The sequence below is a fragment of the Schistocerca piceifrons genome, chromosome 5, assembly GCF_021461385.2.
Source record: "Schistocerca piceifrons isolate TAMUIC-IGC-003096 chromosome 5, iqSchPice1.1, whole genome shotgun sequence".
Classification (NCBI taxonomy): Eukaryota; Metazoa; Arthropoda; class Insecta; order Orthoptera; family Acrididae; genus Schistocerca; species Schistocerca piceifrons.
The window spans coordinates 383,584,515-383,596,904 of NC_060142.1; the positions used below are offsets into that span (position 1 = coordinate 383,584,515).

The 12,390-nt window shown below is 43.3% G+C and overlaps 1 protein-coding gene across 1 annotated transcript in view; it reads right to left on the reverse strand.

Moving 5' to 3' along the window:
• LOC124797897 (SUN domain-containing ossification factor) overlaps window positions 1–12,390 on the reverse strand; it is a 258,179-nt gene that overhangs the window by 98,861 nt on the left and 146,928 nt on the right. The window lies entirely within an intron of this gene.

Genomic DNA, 12,390 nt, shown 5'->3' on the forward strand with positions numbered 1-12,390 from the left:
GAGATAACTCACTGACTGGCGTGTTAAACCGCCTTCCTCCGAAATTGTAAGTGCTGTTGTATACACACCAAGAGCAACACAATCACACGTCTTTGCAAGCGTCATTAGAAGTGTGAAATGGGTCTGTGTACAAATGTTTAAATGCAAATTCCTGTTCGAGCCGAGAGACGTTATTTGTCAGTACAGTGCTTGGTGGAGGGTACTTTGTACTGTTACTTGTCGTTTCCTTTCCTACTCTCCTCCTCTCTCCTTCCATTCGTGGACACTGCGCGTGGGAAGTGTCCGCCTGGTTTATCTTCATATGCGCCTCTGCTCTATGTTGCAATGACTCTTGTGTGAAATAAAATCGACGTATTTCACACAACAGATGCAGGTGAAAAAGTCGACTCCGTCTTCTTAGGTTTCCGAAAGGCGTACCACACTGTACCATATCGTCGATTACTAACCAAGTTACGTTCACTTGATGTCCACAAATACACGATTGGCTCGACGATCACTTAAGTGATAGAAACCAGAAGGTTCTTTCGGCCGGTGAATGTTTCACAGAAACAGGAGTAGCTTCGGGTGTGTCCCAAAGAAGCGCAATAGGACCTCTAATGTTATCAGTCTACGTAAAGGATTTATCAGATGGGACCAGCAACACAATAAGACTGTTCACAGACAATAATGCTGCGTATAGAAAAGTATCGTTGTTGGACGATTGTAAGGGAACTGAGAAAGACTTCTGATAAATTTTGCACTTGGTATAATGAATGACAGCTCTCTTTAAACGTACATCTACATCCATACCCTGCAAACCACTGTGAAGTGCATGGTAGAGGACACGTCCCATTGCACCAGTTACTAGGGTTTTTCCCGTTCCATTCACGTATGGAGCGTGGGAAGAATGTGTTTAAATGCATCTGTGCGTGCTGCAATAAACCTAATCTTGTACTCACGGTCCCTACGGGAGGATACGTAGGGGGTTGTAGTTTATTCCCAGAGTCATCCTTTAAAGCTGATTCTAGAAACATTGCTAAGTAGGCTTTCTCGCGATAGTTTCAGTCTATCTTCAAGAGTGAATGATTGCAGTTCCCCCGTCTTCTATCATTAAACCACAGTCTGCTACCTGCTTTATCCACGACTGAGACTGTGTGGTCATTCCATTTCATGTCTCGAAAATATCTGATAACCAGTGAACATATTGACCACACAACAAAGCATTTGTATTTATTAGTGATATTAAGAAGCGATATGAAATGGAACGATGACGTAAAATCAATATTATGGAAGGCGAATGGACGATTTAGATTTGTTGCAAAGGTTCTGGGAAAATGTATTGTATCTATAAAACAAATCACGTACAACGCGCTAGTGCGTCCGTTTCTAGACCATTATTCCCTTCAAGTCCATATCAGGTAGGCATGACAACAGATATCGAGCGAATTCTGAGACGTGCAATGCATACGAAATTAAGATAAATGCTTGGGCAACGTCAATGGCAATGCCAACGCGAATGACGACGTAGTTCTCGCGAAACACTGGTGCGCAAAATTTAGATATCCTGTACTCGAAGAGGGCTGTGCGACCATTCTGCTGCCACCAACGTTTATTTCGCGTACGGATCATGAGAGAGATAACACAAGTCAGGAAATATACATAGTCATACAGTCATACAGTTATACATTTTTTCTTCACTCAGTACGCGAATGGAAGAGGAAAAAAAAAAGATCGATAATATTGATATGGTGTTCCATCCTCCAGGCACCGTATAGTAACTTACAGAATACAGAATCTATGTAGATGTAGACCAACGTTGGAGACAGTAGAATCATTCAACAGTTTTAAACGATTATTGGTTCTTTAAAGATTCTGAATACCGTGTGACGAATAGAACGTCGTTCTTCTTTAAATCGCTGGGAATATGAGCGACGCTCTCATTGTGATGGTACGCGTTGGTTCCACAAAACTTAGCACCACACATCGCCCACGGTCGTATTTAATCTGACTTGGGAGGATTATGCACTCGCGCAGCACTCAAAAGGCACATTCCACAAGCATCGAACAGCCGGCTTCCTTTGTAGCTACACTGTACTTTTCTGGCGTTATCCCCATAAATCTATATTAATTCCCCCTGTTGAATTTACGTTTTCTTTTGACTTCATATAGATTTTTCCTGTTTCCGATACATATTTAATCGCTGTTACGGAATGCACCACCAGAAGAATAATGATGAATTTAGAAACTACACATCAAGACTCCCCATCCTCCCTCTTCTCCTACTGCACACCAACGGTTCCCTCTCCTTTCTCTTCTTCTTGAACGACATGTTCCATCAAAACCATAATCCTGAATGTTCATTCCATGCCCTCTTTCATCTCTAGGAACTCATCTGCATAGTACTCGTACCTTAAACTCTCTTAGCCCACAATTTCCCCACCTGAATCCACCATCGGCACAAACTTCCATAATCCCTAACTTACAGCTTTACATCCCTAATGCAATTTAATCACTAGCGTTTTACCTTCCAGCACCATTGACTTTTATCTCATAAGAAGAACCTGCATCAAGAACAAGAATCACCAATATCGTTGTCGCGCACTGTGCTGTATCTGCATCTATACTCTGCAAACCACTGTGAATAGTGTGGCAAAAGGGTACACGTACCACTTGTTAAGGCATCATTCCGTTCCAACTGCGTATAGGGCGCGGGAAGAATTACAGGTTTAACAGCTCTTTACGCAATTAGGCTACTCTTGTCTTCGAGGTCACTACAGGAACGGTACGTATCAGGCTGAAAAACCTCGATTTGTCTCTTAAAACTGTTTTTTCTAACTTTGTAAGTAGTCTATTGCGAAATAAATAAAATGTCGAGTGACTACGGCCTCCCGCCGGGTAGACCGTTCGCCGGGTGCAAGTCTTTCGATTTGACGCCACTTCGGCGACTTGCGCGTCGATGGGGATGAAAAGATGATGATTAGGAAAACACAACACCCAGTCCCTGAGCGGAGAAAATCTCCGACTCAGCCAGGAATCGAATCCGGGCCCTTAGGATTAACATTCTGTCGCGCTGACCATTTTTCATTTTTTTTTTCCCGATGTAGTTCGTTGCGTTTGGTCTGGGCGGACGTCACAAGACATCCGTTCAAGTTGATCGTTGATTCTTTGACCCAGTTTTTTTTTATTACAGAGAGCACGCAGCCCTCTGACCGAACACGCTGAGCTACCGTGCCGGCATCACTCAGCTACCGGAGGCGGACTATAGCGAAATAATTGGTGCTTATCTTAAAGACTCATCCCGCTCTCAGGTTTTTCAGCACTTCCGTGAAGCTCTCCTGTAATTCAAGCAAAGCTGTTACAATTCGTGTCGCCCCTCTTTGTATAGGCTGAGTATCCCAGTTAGTCCAATTTCGTGTGGGTTCCACAAGTGAATTGTACACTTACTGCATTTTCTCAGTATTCTGCCAATGAACCGAAGTCTCCCATCTACCTAACCTCCCACTGAGCCTATGTGATAATTCCATTTCATATCCCTAAAAATTGTTGTATTCAGGTATTTATATAAACTGACTCATGGGATACCGTTTGTCTAAGTTTTGCAAAGTGCACAATTTTACATTTCTCGACCTTTACAAGAAGTTGCCAATTTTAGCACCACTTTCGGATCCGATCACGATCGGCCTGGATATTTCATACAGTATTTCATTACGTGCAACTGCATCATCCGCAAACAGTATGAGGTTGCTATTATCACTGTTCGCCTGGTCGTTAACATACTGCATGGACAACAAGGGTCCCAAACGCTTCCCTGGGGCACCCCTTAAATTGCTTCTACTTCTGTCGATGACTCTCCGTCCAAGATAACATGCTCTGTCGTCCCTACTAAGAAATCCTCGATCCAGTTACGAAATTTGCTAATAAACGTTCGTGTGGTACCTAGTGAAATGCTTTTCGGAAGTCTATATATATTGCATCCGCCTGATTCCTTTGCTCCTAGGCTTTCCTTACGTCATGTGTGTAAAGCGCAAATTGAATTTCGCATGATCGATATTTTCGGAATCCATGCTGGATGCCGCGCAGGAGGTCATTCTGTTCCAGATGCCTCATTATGTCTAAGCTCGGAAAATCGTTTATTCTGTATCAACACAAAAGTGTTTGTTCTTTCTTTAGAAAATTTAATAGCCATTTAACTCCACTGCACACGGATAAAAACGTAGCGGCTGAGAGTCCACTCTCCTCCCTGGTTATTCTTCTCGATGACCTGCCGTTCTTAGCTTCCCAGTAAGTTATTAATAGCACCACGCATTCTCAAGAGAAAGAGAAAATGTCTCCCACATTATTCGCTCTATGCGTTTTCTCCCCGATCCCTCCTCCCTGCCAAGCTGCATTTGTGCCCGTCTCCACCTACCTTCGCTTCTCACATCAATTACCACCACTCGAACAGGAAGAGCGCCTTACCTTGTGCTGTTGATGCTGGCTCGCTAATGCAGCCTCCAGCAGAGAGAGACAGTGGAGTGAGTGGCGCTGCCCTGCTCTGACTTGCGATATGCTTTCTTACCTGTTCCTTACGCAACATGTTTTTACCATCTGTTACTGCCATGTTAGAAATTTTACAAGTTGCGCCCATTACTGCACTAGCAACAGCAGCTCTTGTATGTATGAGATCAGTGATTCGTTTACTCGTAAATCGTGTGGTAAACACTTCATTAAAACGGCTACACACACGTAATCATTGTTGATTCGACATGGTGAAGAATACTGTCCCTCAAATCGGCGAGATGTTTTCCTGTTTTGGAAATCATACGGGCGACTGTGAATGTGTTTCGGCAACGTATGTAGAGGTACGCTCGCTTTCGGCTAAGGTCAGCTGTTACTGATGAAATTGCAAGCTAAATTCCGGCGTGAATAGTCAAATCATCGCGGCAGAACTGTTACACTGTGCATATTTTTTCCTCCCATATGAAATGGTTCTATTAAAAGTAGACGGATGGCAAGAACATTTAGATGGCCTTTGCTTGTGAGTTAACGCGTACACAATAACTTTTTCGTAATCTGTGATGCTATTGATCAAAGAGAATTCTTATCGCTCGCCTCTACAATGATTTTTAAGTTGATTTAAAAAAAAAATCTACATTTCAGTTCTTAGTTTTTCTCCTTAGAAGCGCTTCGCCTTATTTATATCAAAGAGTCGACTTTCTCGTTACTGTTTGGATTTCCTTGTCTATGCCGACAGTTTTCTGATCGTTGTCGTCGTCTTATTTCTCGTGCACGACATTTAGCGCACCTGTTGTTTGTGTATAAAGCCTTAAATGGCAAAACGTACAAATAAAGGTGTGTGGCGAACGTCGTATGTTACAGGAATAATAAGAGACAACAAAATTGAGAACAGGCTTGTCATTGCTCACGTGAAGACAACGGCAAAAATGGTAATCTGGTAGGGCGATCAACAAAACTACGACTGTATTATGATACAAGTAAAGCAAAAAGTATCTAGTGCCAGCAAAGTAAAAATTAAGTAGCTAAACATTGCGTAGATGGTCTTCTTAATCGCAAAATTGTAAGGGGTAACTGCGGACAGGGGATAAGGAGATATGTTCCAGTCTTCATTCGCCTAGAAAGTAGAAGATATTTATACACTCTAGCGAACAAGATAATTATTCTTGAATAACATCCTGTCAGCATTTGATTCATATGAACTACACACTGTAAATGTCTTTCTTATGGTTATTATGAGGTATGACGAACACTGCTGACGCGTATAGTTTCTTTCCTAGAGTGCATCCATCAAAGCCTTGTTCAAGATTCTTCAGCAACTGCGTTTTTACGTCGAAACAGATGATTTTGTTTGTCTTCGAAGCACGTAACGCTACAGGGCAATACTCATGTGACACAGATGCGGACAGTAGGAAACTACCTCCTCACAAGCGGTTGATACTGGGTGCTTTTTCAGCTGGCCCCTGCGCTAGCTCCGTTACTACAGCGTATAACTCGCATCTCTGAACCGATAAACAGAGAGAGTGCGCAAGTAAAATCACTGCAACATTACCGTTGTACTAACTACCAGCGTTCGCAACCGAAACGAAAATGTTCTTCCGTAAAAGTAAAACCGCGACACTGACAAATATGCAACAGAACACAAGACTAATCTGACTGAGTTGGCGGCAACAGAAAACAGGCCTTACGATATACCCGCCACGTGCCTTCCGTCGCGCCTACCCCAAGCGATTCTTCATCGTAGCTCCCCGTGATCGATTGGAAAACAAAGCGCTGTCACAGCAGCGGCTGTGACGTCCGTCGCATTCCCGCAGCGATCAGCAGAAATCTAGCGCCGCTCCCCGCACAGTAAATTTACGACCACATGCGAACACAGCGTTATCACGATAAAATAACACTGCTATATCGCAGGCGCTGCTTCCAAGGAAACGAGTTTCAACAAGATTAACTGTAAACTGAGAGTATGACACGAACGACGGATTTGTCTTGTGAAGCTAACAGAAAGCTGACGATATTCCGGTGTGGATAGCCGCTTCCCACTTCGTACACAACAATGTGCGAGTATTCAGGGGTAGATCGTACTCTTCACCTTTAAAGCTCCCACTAAGGACGAGAAGGTTAACGTGTGGGCCCGGAATAACACCATCCGAAAGCTTACTAGTAGCGTTTGGGCTGCGCCTATCGATAACCGCTGAAAGTCAGTCTTTGTTCTTTGTTTCTTCATAGTAAAAAATCTACTACCTGTTAGGTGGATCTGCTACTGCCAAACATTCTGATATTGCTCTGAATGAGAAAGAGTACGTAATTAACGGAATGCCCGTGACTACCTTCAGTTAGACAGATATATGGTCTTATGGAAAGAGTACTCCCAGTGTCATTAAACGAACAACAACCGGAGAAGTCGAAAACAAGCAAGAAGAACGCATAGATCACTGATACTATTGGCATAATCACTGCTTCTTCTCCCTCGGCGATACGTGTCGGATACATGGTGAAAACTCAATCTTGAAAGACATCGGGTCCAGCGTTGATATCTTTTGCAACGTGCCAGTGCCGTTCTGAAGTGGCATCAACTACAAAAGCAATATGAGACATTAATTTATGACACACAGTCTCGAAATATTGGTTGTATTCTCGATTACTACCGCTCTTGGACGTCAGCGGTTTATGAAACTATGTGACTGGAGACTTGTTGGTGGCGGACTATTATCTACAATTACTACTCAACCATCACTTACTGCATTTCGCCGTTGTCGGAAACATGCGGTGACTTTGCAGTAAACAATTACAGCGATAACTAAGGAAAAAGCATGGCACTATCAACTCTTCAAGGTTAGTCGTGCGTATCCTACCAATCCAGATGATGCCCAACTCAAGGTAAGCCGACCGAATCGCCCTCACTCTCAAGTTGAATAGTATTGCGGTCGACTAGACTAGCACTTACTTCGTAAGTCACTGTATAATGTGCTATGTTTACCGTACTAATACTAGTGACTTCCAATTCTGTTTCTGTTCTGTTAAGCTGTAGAAAAATGATTAATTCATCTTATTGTATACCCATAACTACTGTGTGATACCCGCGACGGAAACAACGTAACTTTTGCGCTGTCTCACTCTAGTACCGGCATTCTAAATGTATTAAGAAGGGTTTCGTGACAGCAACATCGCATTTATTTCAAATATTTCCGTTTAAGTTCCGTGATCATCACAGTTATAATTTCGTGTAGGTTAAACTCATTCGTTTCATTTCATATTGCTCCGTAAGGTATCTACAAATGTTCCCACGATGAGACAGACCCCAAAAGTTTACAAGTGATCTAGTAACCGGATACTATCGGGTCCTTTCACTGCTCATTACCCTGCATTTATTCACATTTAAACACAGTTGCAAATGCATTGATTGAGTGTTCCGTTGCTTCTTGGTAGAATATTTTATACATCATGAATGAAAAAACACAAGACACTGCTCCAATATTCTAACACATTGTAGAATGTTACAACAGTGTCGTGTGTTTTTTTTTTCCACTCATAATGGTTGCGATTCATTACGTCGAATGGGAATACAGTCGTAAGTCGTACCACATTTCCCCATACTCATGCGATATTGAGAACGATAGTGGTACTACAACGATTCCACGTGGCACACACTACGTTGCTTTCGTCGTTCCGTATAATTTAATGGATTCCATCGGCAAACATTCTTCTCAAGACAGTCACATAACTGTGAAGCTACTTCGTGTGATCTTGGTTGTCGGTCTACAAAGGGGTATAGGAACCAAGGAAGAAGGAATTCACCCGTTCATGCAACTTCCAAGACAGTGGCTACGAGCGCAATGAAAAATGTTCAATGCAATTATTACGTTCTGTATTCTTTCTTTCTGTCCGCCATAAACTGAAGGCGTGATGAATAGCTAATAAAGATCAGAAATGAGCTCCGTATACTCGCTTTAAACTCGCCAGAGAGTCCTGTGACGTCATCTCCGAACTCACCGCCTCCGTGCGCCCGCAGACTGGACTCGATTAGTGTCTCCGTCGCAGCCCATTCATCACCTGAGTCTGTTGTGTGGTACAAGTGGACTCGACTCGCTCAGCAAGGAGAGCGAGTACACGAGTTCGCAAGTATAACCGCGGACTCGCGTCCTACCGCCACATACGCAACTGCTTTGAAAGAAATTTCCGCCATTAAAATGTAAATTATTACTCATTTATTTTGTACAATCGTGATTAGGGCTTTATATCTTTTCTCAAGTGCAAGTTGAAATATCACAAAATGTCCGACCTGTCTAAATGACAGAAGCAAGTTATACACCTGATCGATAAACAGTGAATTTTGTTATGTTTATACATACGTTTACATAGATAATTTTTTAATATTTATAATGTATTAACAGAATTCTAACAATTATGTACACACATTTTCGATGAGTTACCGAATGTGTAACGACAGTACGAGGAAACATGACATCAGGATGAAGTGCAATCTAGGATGGCTACTCAAATTTGGAAAAAGAATCCCTGAAAATTCCACGCATGATGAGGAAGATGGTGCAAAGAAGCTCCTGACAAATCAATGGAAAATTAATGATGAGCGGGCAAGGGAGGGGGCAGCATACCACAATAATGATTTTTCTTTCCTCTCAGCAGAGCTATGTACCAGCCATAAGCAGCGGTTTAACCGCAGTTTTTAAACATCGATAATTTATATGAAACAACATTAAAATAACCAACACACTATGAAGTATTTTAAAATTTGTGACTTGTAAAACTCAATAAAATTAAATTTCAGTGGTAGGTTAAAAACGTAGGATTCTCTGACATTTTATGGAATTGCTGAAATTCGCTGAGACTTTCCTCATTTTTCGAGGTAAAATGTAATTCCCTGAGAATTCCAGGCTTTCCAGAAGAAGGATAAGCTATACAACCCGTTGTTATTCTATAATCACAAGTTGGCATGAACAAATAAATACAAAAATAGCGTGCTTTTTGTTGAAGGGGTACAAAAGTGATGTTACTGTATGCCCAGTTTTTGTTTGACACACCACATACTTTTTCTCATGGCCGAGTTTTAATAAACAAGAATACAACCATTTTGTTTGGTTGGGACGAAACTTGTATGTTTTTCGTCTGAAGCGTGAAATATAACGTAAAACTTATTACATATATCACTCCTCCTCTAACTGAATACGTTTGCAGTTGTGTAATTTGCACCAATGAATTTATTTTCGTCTTTTACAGCGCACAGCACCACAGAACGCAGCTTCGTTAAAAGCTATCTGATCCCGACAGTCCGTCATTTCGCCTTGTCGGCGCTACTTTACAGCAGCAAGATCGTGTACTCATCTTTCGTACTAACAATAAGTCACAACTAGCCTTAAACTCCTGCATGCTTCAGTAAGAGGGAACGAGTCGACGAGTATGAAAGGACTGCAGCGCCACAGTTCTCAGACTCCGCATACTCACCAACTACAACGGGAACGAAGGAAGCCCGTGGCCACTGATGTAACAGCGGCGTCTTGATTTGTAAAGTATGCAACCGAACATTAGACTCGTACTAGCCCCGTTTCTGATCCCTAATAGCTAAAAAACTATGTCGCTGTGTAGAATTAACAGTAGTGTACATACAGAGTGTCCTCGATTTAGAAGAGTTACGTTGTACACATTAGGTACAGTGTTATTGTTTCAGGAACTATATTACTACACGGCTAACACGGTTCATGGTGCACGATCCCAGTTGCAGGTTGCCTATCTAACGGTTTCCAGGGGGCAACAAAAATTTGCTTTTCATTTTTTCATGAATTTAAGACTATAAATTGTTTTTCATAATGTATGCATCAGGAGGTATAATTTTGTAGTTAAAGTACACAGTACGACGATTATTACAGACAGAACGTGCGTATACGTCTTGAGGCAGCGTATCTCACGGCGCGGAAATTACCCAGACTATTCACTCAGGTGACGGAAGCGATGGGATACAGCCTAATATCGTGTCCAATCTGCTTTTCTGTTGAAGTGCAACAGCTCGACGTGGCATGGACTCAACAAGTCGTCGGAAGTCCCCTACAGAAATGTAGAGCCATTCTGCCTCTATAGCCGTCTATGATTGCGAAGGTGTTGCCGGTGCAGTATATTGTGCACTAACTGACCTCTCGATTCTGTCTCATAAATATTGCACGGGATTCGTCTTGGGCGATGTGGGTGGTCAAATCATTCGCTCGACCTGTCGCGCATTGCCATCCATAAGCACATGTTGTTTGGGGACATGAAGTCCATGAACGGCTGCAAATGGTCCCCAAGTAACCAAACAATCATTTCCAGTCAGTGATCTGTTGACTTGTACCAGAAGACCCAATTCATTCCATATAAGCATCGTCCACAACATTACGGAGCCACCACCAGCTTGCGTAGTGCCTTGTTGACAACTTGGGTTCATGACTTCGTAGGTCTGCAACACACTCTAACGCTACCATCAGTTCTTACAAACGGTCTAAGCGCTGCAGTCATGGACTGTGCGGCTGGTCCCGGCGGAGGTTCGAGTCCTCCCTCGGGCATGGGAGTGTGTGTTTGCCCTTAGGATAATTTAGGTTAAGTTGTGTGTAAGCTGAGGGACTGATGACCTTAGCAGTTAAGTCCCATAAGATTTCACACACATTGTTTTCTTACCAACTGATATCGGTACTCATCGTGTCAGGCGATTGTTTTCCAGTCTTCTAGGGTCCAACCGATAACGCCACGAGCCCAGGAGGGACGCTGTGGCCTTAACAATAGCCATCACGTCGGTCGTCGGCTGCCACAGCTAATTCACGCCACATTTGGCCGCAATATCCTAACGGATACGCTCGTCGTAAGTTACACATTGATTTATACGTGTTTTTTTTTCTTTCTTTTTTTTCCGAGCAGCGTTGCTCGTCTGTTAGCACTGTCTACTCTATGCAAATTGCGTTGCTCTCGGTCGTCAAGTGAAGGTCGTCGGCCACTGCGTTGTTCGTGACGAGAGATAATGCCCGAAATTTGGTATTCTTGGCACACTCTTGACATTGTGGATCTTGGAATATTGAATTTTCTAACGATTTCCGAAACTGAATGTGCCATGCTTCTAGCACCAACTACCATTACGCGTTGCCTGTTAATTCCCGTCGTGCGGCAGTAATCACGTCGCAGACCTTTTCACTTGAACCACCCCAGTACAAATGACAGTTCCGCCAATGCACTGTCCCTTTATACCTTCTGTAGGCGACACTACCGACGTCTATACAGGCGCATATCGCTATCCTATGACTTCGTCACTTCAGTGTATTCATCCAATGAATGAGAGCACTTACAGCGAATCCAACAAACTGAACACATGATTTCCAACCATTTCTAGTTTACATGTTAACGTCAAATATTCAACGCATTAGCTCATTTGTAAAGCTATCAGACTTTAAAGGTGTTTTATACATGGCAGATAGACTATAAAGTAGGGTGGTGGTGGTGGTGGTGGTGGTGGTGGTGGTGTTACTGGTGGGCTAGAAAATGTGAACACTGAGAAAGACCGCCGCAGTTCGGAACACCACACGAGGAACAGGCAGAATCCCTGTCTGGGAGTCAGTGGCGAGTGGCGAGATTATCTGTTGGTGCTGGCGGCGCGGCATTCCTAGCGACGCACCGGCCGCGCTGGAGTGGAGCGGACCTCCGAAGCACGTGGCGCAGTGCCCATCGCGCGTGCCACGGCTGCCTGCAGGCGTTCCGGTCTCCTTCTTTCAGCAGCGGCCGTCTTCAGGCGCGCCTGCTACTTTGTATAACTTACCACAAATCTTGCACGAGCCACCGTAGCTCAGTCGGCCATGCTTCAGATGAGTACTCCACATTCACACACATTCGATCAAACAAGCCATCTTGCAGTGCTTTGCAAAGGTGCACCTGGAGTCGCTATAATTT